This window comes from Nilaparvata lugens, unplaced genomic scaffold (assembly GCF_014356525.2).
Source record: "Nilaparvata lugens isolate BPH unplaced genomic scaffold, ASM1435652v1 scaffold6784, whole genome shotgun sequence".
NCBI lineage: Eukaryota > Metazoa > Arthropoda > Insecta > Hemiptera > Delphacidae > Nilaparvata > Nilaparvata lugens.
This window is the reverse complement of record NW_024092535.1, coordinates 393-17680: the sequence shown is the minus strand read 5'-3', so window position 1 is coordinate 17680 and position 17288 is coordinate 393. Positions and strand designations below refer to the sequence as shown.

Here is a 17288-nt window from a genome sequence, read left to right as displayed (position 1 = left end):
AAACTGCACATAAATCGGTCCTGAAGAAGGATCAAAGTGACTGTATTTAGTTTTGCAAAATAGCACATTATATAATATTATATCATATTTTAATGTTATATATTTGAAGTATGTTGGTATTATTCAATAATATACTGATTAATTGGAGTGAAAGGATTTGATCTCAAATTTACATAGATATTTTTTCAATTTCACAAGTGCTCTTGAAGACTGACGCGCCAAAACCGTTCAGTGGTTCTCAGTGGCAGCCACGACACCTAGCTGGAGAGTTGGTAACTACCTCCACATTTGGCTCATCATACATTAACATTCACTAATATTTTAATATTTCATCAATATCTTGAAAATTATACAAATCATGCGAGATATAACAATCAGAATTGATGATGATCACTGTCTAGGTTATACTGGAAGTATTGATAGTTTAATGAATGGAATTTCTTGCCTGAAAGAAAGCATCAAAGTTGTGTAGATATTGCACTTCTCGCCAGAGTTTTGTGTGCTGTTCGATAGAGGTCTTGTCATTTGTCATGGAAAGTTATCGCTTCTCGGCCTGTTGGCTAAGATCAAAGTGTAGTATCTGTTCTTATCAGCTTAATATCTGATACGCCGCACATTGTGTGGCCAGTATATTAAACTGATTTTTGGAAATAGATGGAGTGTTAGGGGCTTGCTCCACCTCCATCACGGGTCGACCTGGCATTGCAGTACAGTCGGGACTGGCCCACCTAATCTCATTAACATATTCTACATTATATTCAAACTTCAACCCAAAGTTAATTGTATTTCAGATTGTATTATATGATGAAATTGAAGAAATAGGCCCACACATGTGGATGTGGAGAATAAACTTGTAGGAAAATTCCATTCAGAGTAGAATTTGATAATATATTTTTGTGATTATAATAATATTGTCATTCTTATGAGGGGTTGAATATTGAACTCTGCTAATTATTTCTTAAAATTTAATTATGTTTTGAAAAAAATGTCATGTCCAGAATACTATGATTTTCATGTAATATATTTATTTTCTACTACTTGAACCACATTTTGCAGTTCTCAAATCAACTACTGGCACTAATAATGAGAAAGACCACATAATTCAAATTCATATGAATAGATGTTTGAAATTATTTCCATTCACTGGCTTTATTATCAAACCTTCACATTTGATGATTAATTTCTTCTTGTGTTAGAGATAGTAAGAGGCTTGCTTGTTTTTCAAATTAATTTATTAAATGTCATTGTCTCTATTCATTTATTTCAGGAAGAAAGTGAATTTCCTCTGCAAGAACTGTAGTAGCCTACTGTTTATTTTCAGAAGAATAAATTAAGAGACAACTAAACCAAATGACAACAATCATAAAAAGAGGTGAGAGTAATTGCTTCTTTCTAATTAATGTCATGTCATCTATGATTAATATCCATGTAAAATCTTTCACTCTTTTAGGTAGCATATTTCTGAATATAGCGATGTAGTGAAATCTATCCAGGCCTACTTTGTTGCTTAGCATTGTCTATTTCTGTAAAAACTACTTGCAAGTTAATTATTACAAAGTAGCGTATTGAAAAAATGGATATTCTGATGTGAGGGGTTGACAGAAATGAAAACCCCAATATTTGAAAAATTGGATTCAATCATGACATAAGTAATTGTGAAATGATTTAAAATAGTTTTCCTTTGCCAACGGCCATACCACGTTGAATACACCGGTTCTCGTCCGATCACCGAAGTTAAGCAACGTCGGGTGTGGTCAGTACTTGGATGGGTGACCGCTTGGGAACACCACATGCTGTTGGCATTTCTCCTTTTTTTGTTTTGCCAAAATTTATTATTACCAGGATCTCGTGTGATCACAATAATTATTATTCGCAAATCTCCACTCTGTCGTCTGTAAATTTTCATGTAAAATAGGTTTTACTAAATATTAGTGTAACAATTTTGTATTAAACAGAAAATAAAAATTCATTATATTCCTGTCCTTGGAGGATTGAATGTACTACATTTTTGAATAATATTATTATTGATGATATCATACTGACATCAGAGTGAATATTGGTGAGAAACGTTATTACAAAAAAATAAAATTGATTTTGACAAATTGAACTCTGATATGGCAAAACAAAAAAGGAATGAATGCCAACAGCATGTGGTGTTCCCAAGCGGTCACCCATCCAAGTACTGACCACACCCGACGTTGCTTAACTTCGGTGATCGGACGAGAACCGGTGTATTCAACGTGGTATGGCCGTTGGCGAAAACGACTGGATGGAGGCTTGTTGATGATTTCACAAATGTAAGATAATTATCTATGTCTTTAAACAAATCTTGTACTTGTGACTTCCATGATAGTGCTCTATCATGAAGAGCGTCTCTAGAATAGAAGGCCAATCTTCATGAGTGGCGTCTTCACAGTCATCATAACAATAAAAAACGTTTCAGTAAATAAAATGGCTCTAAAATTATTTGTTGCCTAAATAATAATGGCACATTTTTCATTTATTTTTTCAACTTTTGAGAGCTTCATGAGGGTAGGCCTACTGAAATGGTAAATTCTTATTCAAAATTGAATTAAATCAATTAGAAGTCAGTCTCATCAATTATTATTTTTGTGATTTACAAAGAGAACAATATGTCAAAAACGTGATTTTCCAATTTAAAATAGATATTACTAGGTTGATAATAATTATTGTTCATATGCACTCTGATATTTCAAATCAAAATGAATTGTAGATTATCCATTAAAAAAAAGATATTCATTCATTGGTTCAGTTACTTTCTTTTATAAAACACACATAACATCATAAATCAGGATTCAAAAGAAAGTATCCTCTAAAACCGGATTCAGAAATAGCACATTTGAAATATCTCTACTCTGATAAATGAAATACCATAATAATTATTGTGGGGTTTGAGTGCATTTTATACAGAAAAGTAACTGAATATATTCACTTCAGAACTGAATCATCTACAATTTTCTCTTGTCAAAAACCTGTTCACCAATGAGTAATCTATAGTTAAACCTCTCTCAATTTGAAGAAGAAACTGATTGGTTTCATTATGGCAGTCTCCAAGTGCCCAATGTGAGTGAGCGCTGTCTAGATGTGAACTTCCGAACTTGCACCTCTTTCAGATCAAATGTTTTTAAACAGCCTGTGTTTTGCTGTTTATTTAAATAGAAGTCATATTTCACCAAGTGGATTGCATTATTCTTGTGATGAAATGTACGAGAAATTGTATTGCATCTAGTTTGAACATCAGAAATGGTTAATTAATGTATGAAAGATGTGTTTTATCCGAGCTCTCGCCAGAGTAATGTGTGATCTTGCGTAGGGGTGCTACAGTTGAACCTCTGTAATTCATACTTACCTGGCGTGGGGGTTACCGTGATCAAGAAGGCGGTTCCCCCAGGGCGAGGCCTTGTCATTGCACTGCGACTTGGTTGACCCCTGCGAATGCCCCAAATGTGGGCATCTCGGGCGCACAATTTTTGGTAGTCGGGACTGCGTTCGCGCTGTCCCGGTCCTAATTCAATCAATATTAGCATTCATCATTACAATATGATTTAAATCTTCTATTTTTACGTACTTGCTACCTGTATTCATTAGATTGATAAAACTACTCTTCAACAAAGAACCTTGTGACTGTTTTGCTTGTAATAATAATAATATGAATATATCAATTTCAATATTATCAATGTTGTCTGCTATTCATTGAGAAACACAAAAATATTATCTTCTCAACTAATGTGAAGTTGATGTTATTCATAAGGAATGCTGACAGATTAAAGTGCATCTCACTAAAACTAACAGACCAAACAGCACCTGAACTTTTGTTTTATTCTTTCAAAACCTTGCATTTATTATTTGCTACCGTTTTTATGACAAACTGCACATAAATCGGTCCTGAAGAAGGATCAAAGTGACTGTATTTAGTTTTGCAAAATAGCACATTATATAATATTATATCATATTTTAATGTTATATATTTGAAGTATGTTGGTATTATTCAATAATATACTGATTAATTGGAGTGAAAGGATTTGATCTCAAATTTACATAGATATTTTTTCAATTTCACAAGTGCTCTTGAAGACTGACGCGCCAAAACCGTTCAGTGGTTCTCAGTGGCAGCCACGACACCTAGCTGGAGAGTTGGTAACTACCTCCACATTTGGCTCATCATACATTAACATTCACTAATATTTTAATATTTCATCAATATCTTGAAAATTATACAAATCATGCGAGATATAACAATCAGAATTGATGATGATCACTGTCTAGGTTATACTGGAAGTATTGATAGTTTAATGAATGGAATTTCTTGCCTGAAAGAAAGCATCAAAGTTGTGTAGATATTGCACTTCTCGCCAGAGTTTTGTGTGCTGTTCGATAGAGGTCTTGTCATTTGTCATGGAAAGTTATCGCTTCTCGGCCTGTTGGCTAAGATCAAAGTGTAGTATCTGTTCTTATCAGCTTAATATCTGATACGCCGCACATTGTGTGGCCAGTATATTAAACTGATTTTTGGAAATAGATGGAGTGTTAGGGGCTTGCTCCACCTCCATCACGGGTCGACCTGGCATTGCAGTACAGTCGGGACTGGCCCACCTAATCTCATTAACATATTCTACATTATATTCAAACTTCAACCCAAAGTTAATTGTATTTCAGATTGTATTATATGATGAAATTGAAGAAATAGGCCCACACATGTGGATGTGGAGAATAAACTTGTAGGAAAATTCCATTCAGAGTAGAATTTGATAATATATTTTTGTGATTATAATAATATTGTCATTCTTATGAGGGGTTGAATATTGAACTGTGCTAATTATTTCTTAAAATTTAATTATGTTTTGAAAAAAATGTCATGTCCAGAATACTATGATTTTCATGTAATATATTTATTTTCTACTACTTGAACCACATTTTGCAGTTCTCAAATCAACTACTGGCACTAATAATGAGAAAGACCACATAATTCAAATTCATATGAATAGATGTTTGAAATTATTTCCATTCACTGGCTTTATTATCAAACCTTCACATTTGATGATTAATTTCTTCTTGTGTTAGAGATAGTAAGAGGCTTGCTTGTTTTTCAAATTAATTTATTAAATGTCATTGTCTCTATTCATTTATTTCAGGAAGAAAGTGAATTTCCTCTGCAAGAACTGTAGTAGCCTACTGTTTATTTTCAGAAGAATAAATTAAGAGACAACTAAACCAAATGACAACAATCATAAAAAGAGGTGAGAGTAATTGCTTCTTTCTAATTAATGTCATGTCATCTATGATTAATATCCATGTAAAATCTTTCACTCTTTTAGGTAGCATATTTCTGAATATAGCGATGTAGTGAAATCTATCCAGGCCTACTTTGTTGCTTAGCATTGTCTATTTCTGTAAAAACTACTTGCAAGTTAATTATTACAAAGTAGCGTATTGAAAAAATGGATATTCTGATGTGAGGGGTTGACAGAAATGAAAACCCCAATATTTGAAAAATTGGATTCAATCATGACATAAGTAATTGTGAAATGATTTAAAATAGTTTTCCTTTGCCAACGGCCATACCACGTTGAATACACCGGTTCTCGTCCGATCACCGAAGTTAAGCAACGTCGGGTGTGGTCAGTACTTGGATGGGTGACCGCTTGGGAACACCACATGCTGTTGGCATTTCTCCTTTTTTTGTTTTGCCAAAATTTATTATTACCAGGATCTCGTGTGATCACAATAATTATTATTCACAAATCTCCACTCTGTCGTCTGTAAATTTTCATGTAAAATAGGTTTTACTAAATATTAGTGTAACAATTTTGTATTAAACAGAAAATAAAAATTCATTATATTCCTGTCCTTGGAGGATTGAATGTACTACATTTTTGAATAATATTATTATTGATGATATCATACTGACATCAGAGTGAATATTGGTGAGAAACGTTATTACAAAAAAATAAAATTGATTTTGACAAATTGAACTCTGATATGGCAAAACAAAAAAGGAATGAATGCCAACAGCATGTGGTGTTCCCAAGCGGTCACCCATCCAAGTACTGACCACACCCGACGTTGCTTAACTTCGGTGATCGGACGAGAACCGGTGTATTCAACGTGGTATGGCCGTTGGCGAAAACGACTGGATGGAGGCTTGTTGATGATTTCACAAATGTAAGATAATTATCTATGTCTTTAAACAAATCTTGTACTTGTGACTTCCATGATAGTGCTCTATCATGAAGAGCGTCTCTAGAATAGAAGGCCAATCTTCATGAGTGGCGTCTTCACAGTCATCATAACAATAAAAAACGTTTCAGTAAATAAAATGGCTCTAAAATTATTTGTTGCCTAAATAATAATGGCACATTTTTCATTTATTTTTTCAACTTTTGAGAGCTTCATGAGGGTAGGCCTACTGAAATGGTAAATTCTTATTCAAAATTGAATTGAATCAATTAGAAGTCAGTCTCATCAATTATTATTTTTGTGATTTTCAAAGAGAACAATATGTCAAAAACGTGATTTTCCAATTTAAAATAGATATTACTAGGTTGATAATAATTATTGTTCATATGCACTCTGATATTTCAAATCAAAATGAATTGTAGATTATCCATTAAAAAAAAGATATTCATTCATTGGTTCAGTTACTTTCTTTTATAAAACACACATAACATCATAAATCAGGATTCAAAAGAAAGTATCCTCTAAAACCGGATTCAGAAATAGCACATTTGAAATATCTCTACTCTGATAAATGAAATACCATAATAATTATTGTGGGGTTTGAGTGCATTTTATACAGAAAAGTAACTGAATATATTCACTTCAGAACTGAATCATCTACAATTTTCTCTTGTCAAAAACCTGTTCACCAATGAGTAATCTATAGTTAAACCTCTCTCAATTTGAAGAAGAAACTGATTGGTTTCATTATGGCAGTCTCCAAGTGCCCAATGTGAGTGAGCGCTGTCTAGATGTGAACTTCCGAACTTGCACCTCTTTCAGATCAAATGTTTTTAAACAGCCTGTGTTTTGCTGTTTATTTAAATAGAAGTCATATTTCACCAAGTGGATTGCATTATTCTTGTGATGAAATGTACGAGAAATTGTATTGCATCTAGTTTGAACATCAGAAATGGTTAATTAATGTATGAAAGATGTGTTTTATCCGAGCTCTCGCCAGAGTAATGTGTGATCTTGCGTAGGGGTGCTACAGTTGAACCTCTGTAATTCATACTTACCTGGCGTGGGGGTTACCGTGATCAAGAAGGCGGTTCCCCCAGGGCGAGGCCTTGTCATTGCACTGCGACTTGGTTGACCCCTGCGAATGCCCCAAATGTGGGCATCTCGGGCGCACAATTTTTGGTAGTCGGGACTGCGTTCGCGCTGTCCCGGTCCTAATTCAATCAATATTAGCATTCATCATTACAATATGATTTAAATCTTCTATTTTTACGTACTTGCTACCTGTATTCATTAGATTGATAAAACTACTCTTCAACAAAGAACCTTGTGACTGTTTTGCTTGTAATAATAATAATATGAATATATCAATTTCAATATTATCAATGTTGTCTGCTATTCATTGAGAAACACAAAAATATTATCTTCTCAACTAATGTGAAGTTGATGTTATTCATAAGGAATGCTGACAGATTAAAGTGCATCTCACTAAAACTAACAGACCAAACAGCACCTGAACTTTTGTTTTATTCTTTCAAAACCTTGCATTTATTATTTGCTACCGTTTTTATGACAAACTGCACATAAATCGGTCCTGAAGAAGGATCAAAGTGACTGTATTTAGTTTTGCAAAATAGCACATTATATAATATTATATCATATTTTAATGTTATATATTTGAAGTATGTTGGTATTATTCAATAATATACTGATTAATTGGAGTGAAAGGATTTGATCTCAAATTTACATAGATATTTTTTCAATTTCACAAGTGCTCTTGAAGACTGACGCGCCAAAACCGTTCAGTGGTTCTCAGTGGCAGCCACGACACCTAGCTGGAGAGTTGGTAACTACCTCCACATTTGGCTCATCATACATTAACATTCACTAATATTTTAATATTTCATCAATATCTTGAAAATTATACAAATCATGCGAGATATAACAATCAGAATTGATGATGATCACTGTCTAGGTTATACTGGAAGTATTGATAGTTTAATGAATGGAATTTCTTGCCTGAAAGAAAGCATCAAAGTTGTGTAGATATTGCACTTCTCGCCAGAGTTTTGTGTGCTGTTCGATAGAGGTCTTGTCATTTGTCATGGAAAGTTATCGCTTCTCGGCCTGTTGGCTAAGATCAAAGTGTAGTATCTGTTCTTATCAGCTTAATATCTGATACGCCGCACATTGTGTGGCCAGTATATTAAACTGATTTTTGGAAATAGATGGAGTGTTAGGGGCTTGCTCCACCTCCATCACGGGTCGACCTGGCATTGCAGTACAGTCGGGACTGGCCCACCTAATCTCATTAACATATTCTACATTATATTCAAACTTCAACCCAAAGTTAATTGTATTTCAGATTGTATTATATGATGAAATTGAAGAAATAGGCCCACACATGTGGATGTGGAGAATAAACTTGTAGGAAAATTCCATTCAGAGTAGAATTTGATAATATATTTTTGTGATTATAATAATATTGTCATTCTTATGAGGGGTTGAATATTGAACTCTGCTAATTATTTCTTAAAATTTAATTATGTTTTGAAAAAAATGTCATGTCCAGAATACTATGATTTTCATGTAATATATTTATTTTCTACTACTTGAACCACATTTTGCAGTTCTCAAATCAACTACTGGCACTAATAATGAGAAAGACCACATAATTCAAATTCATATGAATAGATGTTTGAAATTATTTCCATTCACTGGCTTTATTATCAAACCTTCACATTTGATGATTAATTTCTTCTTGTGTTAGAGATAGTAAGAGGCTTGCTTGTTTTTCAAATTAATTTATTAAATGTCATTGTCTCTATTCATTTATTTCAGGAAGAAAGTGAATTTCCTCTGCAAGAACTGTAGTAGCCTACTGTTTATTTTCAGAAGAATAAATTAAGAGACAACTAAACCAAATGACAACAATCATAAAAAGAGGTGAGAGTAATTGCTTCTTTCTAATTAATGTCATGTCATCTATGATTAATATCCATGTAAAATCTTTCACTCTTTTAGGTAGCATATTTCTGAATATAGCGATGTAGTGAAATCTATCCAGGCCTACTTTGTTGCTTAGCATTGTCTATTTCTGTAAAAACTACTTGCAAGTTAATTATTACAAAGTAGCGTATTGAAAAAATGGATATTCTGATGTGAGGGGTTGACAGAAATGAAAACCCCAATATTTGAAAAATTGGATTCAATCATGACATAAGTAATTGTGAAATGATTTAAAATAGTTTTCCTTTGCCAACGGCCATACCACGTTGAATACACCGGTTCTCGTCCGATCACCGAAGTTAAGCAACGTCGGGTGTGGTCAGTACTTGGATGGGTGACCGCTTGGGAACACCACATGCTGTTGGCATTTCTCCTTTTTTTGTTTTGCCAAAATTTATTATTACCAGGATCTCGTGTGATCACAATAATTATTATTCACAAATCTCCACTCTGTCGTCTGTAAATTTTCATGTAAAATAGGTTTTACTAAATATTAGTGTAACAATTTTGTATTAAACAGAAAATAAAAATTCATTATATTCCTGTCCTTGGAGGATTGAATGTACTACATTTTTGAATAATATTATTATTGATGATATCATACTGACATCAGAGTGAATATTGGTGAGAAACGTTATTACAAAAAAATAAAATTGATTTTGACAAATTGAACTCTGATATGGCAAAACAAAAAAGGAATGAATGCCAACAGCATGTGGTGTTCCCAAGCGGTCACCCATCCAAGTACTGACCACACCCGACGTTGCTTAACTTCGGTGATCGGACGAGAACCGGTGTATTCAACGTGGTATGGCCGTTGGCGAAAACGACTGGATGGAGGCTTGTTGATGATTTCACAAATGTAAGATAATTATCTATGTCTTTAAACAAATCTTGTACTTGTGACTTCCATGATAGTGCTCTATCATGAAGAGCGTCTCTAGAATAGAAGGCCAATCTTCATGAGTGGCGTCTTCACAGTCATCATAACAATAAAAAACGTTTCAGTAAATAAAATGGCTCTAAAATTATTTGTTGCCTAAATAATAATGGCACATTTTTCATTTATTTTTTCAACTTTTGAGAGCTTCATGAGGGTAGGCCTACTGAAATGGTAAATTCTTATTCAAAATTGAATTGAATCAATTAGAAGTCAGTCTCATCAATTATTATTTTTGTGATTTTCAAAGAGAACAATATGTCAAAAACGTGATTTTCCAATTTAAAATAGATATTACTAGGTTGATAATAATTATTGTTCATATGCACTCTGATATTTCAAATCAAAATGAATTGTAGATTATCCATTAAAAAAAAGATATTCATTCATTGGTTCAGTTACTTTCTTTTATAAAACACACATAACATCATAAATCAGGATTCAAAAGAAAGTATCCTCTAAAACCGGATTCAGAAATAGCACATTTGAAATATCTCTACTCTGATAAATGAAATACCATAATAATTATTGTGGGGTTTGAGTGCATTTTATACAGAAAAGTAACTGAATATATTCACTTCAGAACTGAATCATCTACAATTTTCTCTTGTCAAAAACCTGTTCACCAATGAGTAATCTATAGTTAAACCTCTCTCAATTTGAAGAAGAAACTGATTGGTTTCATTATGGCAGTCTCCAAGTGCCCAATGTGAGTGAGCGCTGTCTAGATGTGAACTTCCGAACTTGCACCTCTTTCAGATCAAATGTTTTTAAACAGCCTGTGTTTTGCTGTTTATTTAAATAGAAGTCATATTTCACCAAGTGGATTGCATTATTCTTGTGATGAAATGTACGAAAAATTGGATTCAATCATGACATAAGTAATTGTGAAATGATTTAAAATAGTTTTCCTTTGCCAACGGCCATACCACGTTGAATACACCGGTTCTCGTCCGATCACCGAAGTTAAGCAACGTCGGGTGTGGTCAGTACTTGGATGGGTGACCGCTTGGGAACACCACATGCTGTTGGCATTTCTCCTTTTTTTGTTTTGCCAAAATTTATTATTACCAGGATCTCGTGTGATCACAATAATTATTATTCGCAAATCTCCACTCTGTCGTCTGTAAATTTTCATGTAAAATAGGTTTTACTAAATATTAGTGTAACAATTTTGTATTAAACAGAAAATAAAAATTCATTATATTCCTGTCCTTGGAGGATTGAATGTACTACATTTTTGAATAATATTATTATTGATGATATCATACTGACATCAGAGTGAATATTGGTGAGAAACGTTATTACAAAAAAATAAAATTGATTTTGACAAATTGAACTCTGATATGGCAAAACAAAAAAGGAATGAATGCCAACAGCATGTGGTGTTCCCAAGCGGTCACCCATCCAAGTACTGACCACACCCGACGTTGCTTAACTTCGGTGATCGGACGAGAACCGGTGTATTCAACGTGGTATGGCCGTTGGCGAAAACGACTGGATGGAGGCTTGTTGATGATTTCACAAATGTAAGATAATTATCTATGTCTTTAAACAAATCTTGTACTTGTGACTTCCATGATAGTGCTCTATCATGAAGAGCGTCTCTAGAATAGAAGGCCAATCTTCATGAGTGGCGTCTTCACAGTCATCATAACAATAAAAAACGTTTCAGTAAATAAAATGGCTCTAAAATTATTTGTTGCCTAAATAATAATGGCACATTTTTCATTTATTTTTTCAACTTTTGAGAGCTTCATGAGGGTAGGCCTACTGAAATGGTAAATTCTTATTCAAAATTGAATTGAATCAATTAGAAGTCAGTCTCATCAATTATTATTTTTGTGATTTTCAAAGAGAACAATATGTCAAAAACGTGATTTTCCAATTTAAAATAGATATTACTAGGTTGATAATAATTATTGTTCATATGCACTCTGATATTTCAAATCAAAATGAATTGTAGATTATCCATTAAAAAAAAGATATTCATTCATTGGTTCAGTTACTTTCTTTTATAAAACACACATAACATCATAAATCAGGATTCAAAAGAAAGTATCCTCTAAAACCGGATTCAGAAATAGCACATTTGAAATATCTCTACTCTGATAAATGAAATACCATAATAATTATTGTGGGGTTTGAGTGCATTTTATACAGAAAAGTAACTGAATATATTCACTTCAGAACTGAATCATCTACAATTTTCTCTTGTCAAAAACCTGTTCACCAATGAGTAATCTATAGTTAAACCTCTCTCAATTTGAAGAAGAAACTGATTGGTTTCATTATGGCAGTCTCCAAGTGCCCAATGTGAGTGAGCGCTGTCTAGATGTGAACTTCCGAACTTGCACCTCTTTCAGATCAAATGTTTTTAAACAGCCTGTGTTTTGCTGTTTATTTAAATAGAAGTCATATTTCACCAAGTGGATTGCATTATTCTTGTGATGAAATGTACGAGAAATTGTATTGCATCTAGTTTGAACATCAGAAATGGTTAATTAATGTATGAAAGATGTGTTTTATCCGAGCTCTCGCCAGAGTAATGTGTGATCTTGCGTAGGGGTGCTACAGTTGAACCTCTGTAATTCATACTTACCTGGCGTGGGGGTTACCGTGATCAAGAAGGCGGTTCCCCCAGGGCGAGGCCTTGTCATTGCACTGCGACTTGGTTGACCCCTGCGAATGCCCCAAATGTGGGCATCTCGGGCGCACAATTTTTGGTAGTCGGGACTGCGTTCGCGCTGTCCCGGTCCTAATTCAATCAATATTAGCATTCATCATTACAATATGATTTAAATCTTCTATTTTTACGTACTTGCTACCTGTATTCATTAGATTGATAAAACTACTCTTCAACAAAGAACCTTGTGACTGTTTTGCTTGTAATAATAATAATATGAATATATCAATTTCAATATTATCAATGTTGTCTGCTATTCATTGAGAAACACAAAAATATTATCTTCTCAACTAATGTGAAGTTGATGTTATTCATAAGGAATGCTGACAGATTAAAGTGCATCTCACTAAAACTAACAGACCAAACAGCACCTGAACTTTTGTTTTATCCATTAAAAAAAAGATATTCATTCATTGGTTCAGTTACTTTCTTTTATAAAACACACATAACATCATAAATCAGGATTCAAAAGAAAGTATCCTCTAAAACCGGATTCAGAAATAGCACATTTGAAATATCTCTACTCTGATAAATGAAATACCATAATAATTATTGTGGGGTTTGAGTGCATTTTATACAGAAAAGTAACTGAATATATTCACTTCAGAACTGAATCATCTACAATTTTCTCTTGTCAAAAACCTGTTCACCAATGAGTAATCTATAGTTAAACCTCTCTCAATTTGAAGAAGAAACTGATTGGTTTCATTATGGCAGTCTCCAAGTGCCCAATGTGAGTGAGCGCTGTCTAGATGTGAACTTCCGAACTTGCACCTCTTTCAGATCAAATGTTTTTAAACAGCCTGTGTTTTGCTGTTTATTTAAATAGAAGTCATATTTCACCAAGTGGATTGCATTATTCTTGTGATGAAATGTACGAGAAATTGTATTGCATCTAGTTTGAACATCAGAAATGGTTAATTAATGTATGAAAGATGTGTTTTATCCGAGCTCTCGCCAGAGTAATGTGTGATCTTGCGTAGGGGTGCTACAGTTGAACCTCTGTAATTCATACTTACCTGGCGTGGGGGTTACCGTGATCAAGAAGGCGGTTCCCCCAGGGCGAGGCCTTGTCATTGCACTGCGACTTGGTTGACCCCTGCGAATGCCCCAAATGTGGGCATCTCGGGCGCACAATTTTTGGTAGTCGGGACTGCGTTCGCGCTGTCCCGGTCCTAATTCAATCAATATTAGCATTCATCATTACAATATGATTTAAATCTTCTATTTTTACGTACTTGCTACCTGTATTCATTAGATTGATAAAACTACTCTTCAACAAAGAACCTTGTGATTGTTTTGCTTGTAATAATAATAATATGAATATATCAATTTCAATATTATCAATGTTGTCTGCTATTCATTGAGAAACACAAAAATATTATCTTCTCAACTAATGTGAAGTTGATGTTATTCATAAGGAATGCTGACAGATTAAAGTGCATCTCACTAAAACTAACAGACCAAACAGCACCTGAACTTTTGTTTTATTCTTTCAAAACCTTGCATTTATTATTTGCTACCGTTTTTATGACAAACTGCACATAAATCGGTCCTGAAGAAGGATCAAAGTGACTGTATTTAGTTTTGCAAAATAGCACATTATATAATATTATATCATATTTTAATGTTATATATTTGAAGTATGTTGGTATTATTCAATAATATACTGATTAATTGGAGTGAAAGGATTTGATCTCAAATTTACATAGATATTTTTTCAATTTCACAAGTGCTCTTGAAGACTGACGCGCCAAAACCGTTCAGTGGTTCTCAGTGGCAGCCACGACACCTAGCTGGAGAGTTGGTAACTACCTCCACATTTGGCTCATCATACATTAACATTCACTAATATTTTAATATTTCATCAATATCTTGAAAATTATACAAATCATGCGAGATATAACAATCAGAATTGATGATGATCACTGTCTAGGTTATACTGGAAGTATTGATAGTTTAATGAATGGAATTTCTTGCCTGAAAGAAAGCATCAAAGTTGTGTAGATATTGCACTTCTCGCCAGAGTTTTGTGTGCTGTTCGATAGAGGTCTTGTCATTTGTCATGGAAAGTTATCGCTTCTCGGCCTGTTGGCTAAGATCAAAGTGTAGTATCTGTTCTTATCAGCTTAATATCTGATACGCCGCACATTGTGTGGCCAGTATATTAAACTGATTTTTGGAAATAGATGGAGTGTTAGGGGCTTGCTCCACCTCCATCACGGGTCGACCTGGCATTGCAGTACAGTCGGGACTGGCCCACCTAATCTCATTAACATATTCTACATTATATTCAAACTTCAACCCAAAGTTAATTGTATTTCAGATTGTATTATATGATGAAATTGAAGAAATAGGCCCACACATGTGGATGTGGAGAATAAACTTGTAGGAAAATTCCATTCAGAGTAGAATTTGATAATATATTTTTGTGATTATAATAATATTGTCATTCTTATGAGGGGTTGAATATTGAACTGTGCTAATTATTTCTTAAAATTTAATTATGTTTTGAAAAAAATGTCATGTCCAGAATACTATGATTTTCATGTAATATATTTATTTTCTACTACTTGAACCACATTTTGCAGTTCTCAAATCAACTACTGGCACTAATAATGAGAAAGACCACATAATTCAAATTCATATGAATAGATGTTTGAAATTATTTCCATTCACTGGCTTTATTATCAAACCTTCACATTTGATGATTAATTTCTTCTTGTGTTAGAGATAGTAAGAGGCTTGCTTGTTTTTCAAATTAATTTATTAAATGTCATTGTCTCTATTCATTTATTTCAGGAAGAAAGTGAATTTCCTCTGCAAGAACTGTAGTAGCCTACTGTTTATTTTCAGAAGAATAAATTAAGAGACAACTAAACCAAATGACAACAATCATAAAAAGAGGTGAGAGTAATTGCTTCTTTCTAATTAATGTCATGTCATCTATGATTAATATCCATGTAAAATCTTTCACTCTTTTAGGTAGCATATTTCTGAATATAGCGATGTAGTGAAATCTATCCAGGCCTACTTTGTTGCTTAGCATTGTCTATTTCTGTAAAAACTACTTGCAAGTTAATTATTACAAAGTAGCGTATTGAAAAAATGGATATTCTGATGTGAGGGGTTGACAGAAATGAAAACCCCAATATTTGAAAAATTGGATTCAATCATGACATAAGTAATTGTGAAATGATTTAAAATAGTTTTCCTTTGCCAACGGCCATACCACGTTGAATACACCGGTTCTCGTCCGATCACCGAAGTTAAGCAACGTCGGGTGTGGTCAGTACTTGGATGGGTGACCGCTTGGGAACACCACATGCTGTTGGCATTTCTCCTTTTTTTGTTTTGCCAAAATTTATTATTACCAGGATCTCGTGTGATCACAATAATTATTATTCACAAATCTCCACTCTGTCGTCTGTAAATTTTCATGTAAAATAGGTTTTACTAAATATTAGTGTAACAATTTTGTATTAAACAGAAAATAAAAATTCATTATATTCCTGTCCTTGGAGGATTGAATGTACTACATTTTTGAATAATATTATTATTGATGATATCATACTGACATCAGAGTGAATATTGGTGAGAAACGTTATTACAAAAAAATAAAATTGATTTTGACAAATTGAACTCTGATATGGCAAAACAAAAAAGGAATGAATGCCAACAGCATGTGGTGTTCCCAAGCGGTCACCCATCCAAGTACTGACCACACCCGACGTTGCTTAACTTCGGTGATCGGACGAGAACCGGTGTATTCAACGTGGTATGGCCGTTGGCGAAAACGACTGGATGGAGGCTTGTTGATGATTTCACAAATGTAAGATAATTATCTATGTCTTTAAACAAATCTTGTACTTGTGACTTCCATGATAGTGCTCTATCATGAAGAGCGTCTCTAGAATAGAAGGCCAATCTTCATGAGTGGCGTCTTCACAGTCATCATAACAATAAAAAACGTTTCAGTAAATAAAATGGCTCTAAAATTATTTGTTGCCTAAATAATAATGGCACATTTTTCATTTATTTTTTCAACTTTTGAGAGCTTCATGAGGGTAGGCCTACTGAAATGGTAAATTCTTATTCAAAATTGAATTGAATCAATTAGAAGTCAGTCTCATCAATTATTATTTTTGTGATTTTCAAAGAGAACAATATGTCAAAAACGTGATTTTCCAATTTAAAATAGATATTACTAGGTTGATAATAATTATTGTTCATATGCACTCTGATATTTCAAATCAAAATGAATTGTAGATTATCCATTAAAAAAAAGATATTCATTCATTGGTTCAGTTACTTTCTTTTATAAAACACACATAACATCATAAATCAGGATTCAAAAGAAAGTATCCTCTAAAACCGGATTCAGAAATAGCACATTTGAAATATCTCTACTCTGATAAATGAAATACCATAATAATTATTGTGGGGTTTGAGTGC

General features: G+C 33.5%; 18 non-coding genes across 18 annotated transcripts; 13 read left to right on the top strand and 5 right to left on the bottom strand.

Moving 5' to 3' along the window:
- The first annotated feature begins 540 nt into the window (after positions 1-540).
- On the top strand, positions 541-733 carry LOC120356453. Its single transcript, XR_005574044.1, has one exon. It is a non-coding gene; the product is annotated as a U2 spliceosomal RNA (small nuclear RNA).
- Positions 734-1683: 950 nt separating this feature from the next.
- LOC120356444 lies at positions 1684-1802 on the top strand. Its single transcript, XR_005574035.1, has one exon. It is a non-coding gene; the product is annotated as a 5S ribosomal RNA (ribosomal RNA).
- A 336-nt stretch (positions 1803-2138) lies between these two features.
- On the bottom strand, positions 2139-2257 carry LOC120356443. The gene has a single exon (XR_005574034.1). It is a non-coding gene; the product is annotated as a 5S ribosomal RNA (ribosomal RNA).
- Positions 2258-3362: 1105 nt separating this feature from the next.
- Positions 3363-3524, top strand: LOC120356448. The gene has a single exon (XR_005574039.1). It is a non-coding gene; the product is annotated as a U1 spliceosomal RNA (small nuclear RNA).
- Positions 3525-4426: 902 nt separating this feature from the next.
- On the top strand, positions 4427-4619 carry LOC120356452. The gene has a single exon (XR_005574043.1). It is a non-coding gene; the product is annotated as a U2 spliceosomal RNA (small nuclear RNA).
- A 950-nt stretch (positions 4620-5569) lies between these two features.
- Positions 5570-5688, top strand: LOC120356442. Its single transcript, XR_005574033.1, has one exon. It is a non-coding gene; the product is annotated as a 5S ribosomal RNA (ribosomal RNA).
- A 336-nt stretch (positions 5689-6024) lies between these two features.
- On the bottom strand, positions 6025-6143 carry LOC120356441. Its single transcript, XR_005574032.1, has one exon. It is a non-coding gene; the product is annotated as a 5S ribosomal RNA (ribosomal RNA).
- A 1105-nt stretch (positions 6144-7248) lies between these two features.
- On the top strand, positions 7249-7410 carry LOC120356447. Its single transcript, XR_005574038.1, has one exon. It is a non-coding gene; the product is annotated as a U1 spliceosomal RNA (small nuclear RNA).
- Positions 7411-8312: 902 nt separating this feature from the next.
- Positions 8313-8505, top strand: LOC120356451. Its single transcript, XR_005574042.1, has one exon. It is a non-coding gene; the product is annotated as a U2 spliceosomal RNA (small nuclear RNA).
- A 950-nt stretch (positions 8506-9455) lies between these two features.
- On the top strand, positions 9456-9574 carry LOC120356440. Its single transcript, XR_005574031.1, has one exon. It is a non-coding gene; the product is annotated as a 5S ribosomal RNA (ribosomal RNA).
- A 336-nt stretch (positions 9575-9910) lies between these two features.
- On the bottom strand, positions 9911-10029 carry LOC120356456. The gene has a single exon (XR_005574047.1). It is a non-coding gene; the product is annotated as a 5S ribosomal RNA (ribosomal RNA).
- A 1033-nt stretch (positions 10030-11062) lies between these two features.
- LOC120356455 lies at positions 11063-11181 on the top strand. Its single transcript, XR_005574046.1, has one exon. It is a non-coding gene; the product is annotated as a 5S ribosomal RNA (ribosomal RNA).
- Positions 11182-11517: 336 nt separating this feature from the next.
- Positions 11518-11636, bottom strand: LOC120356454. Its single transcript, XR_005574045.1, has one exon. It is a non-coding gene; the product is annotated as a 5S ribosomal RNA (ribosomal RNA).
- A 1105-nt stretch (positions 11637-12741) lies between these two features.
- LOC120356446 lies at positions 12742-12903 on the top strand. The gene has a single exon (XR_005574037.1). It is a non-coding gene; the product is annotated as a U1 spliceosomal RNA (small nuclear RNA).
- Positions 12904-13844: 941 nt separating this feature from the next.
- Positions 13845-14006, top strand: LOC120356445. The gene has a single exon (XR_005574036.1). It is a non-coding gene; the product is annotated as a U1 spliceosomal RNA (small nuclear RNA).
- Positions 14007-14908: 902 nt separating this feature from the next.
- Positions 14909-15101, top strand: LOC120356449. The gene has a single exon (XR_005574040.1). It is a non-coding gene; the product is annotated as a U2 spliceosomal RNA (small nuclear RNA).
- A 950-nt stretch (positions 15102-16051) lies between these two features.
- On the top strand, positions 16052-16170 carry LOC120356450. The gene has a single exon (XR_005574041.1). It is a non-coding gene; the product is annotated as a 5S ribosomal RNA (ribosomal RNA).
- A 336-nt stretch (positions 16171-16506) lies between these two features.
- Positions 16507-16625, bottom strand: LOC120356439. Its single transcript, XR_005574030.1, has one exon. It is a non-coding gene; the product is annotated as a 5S ribosomal RNA (ribosomal RNA).
- Between the last annotated feature and the right edge of the window lie 663 nt (positions 16626-17288).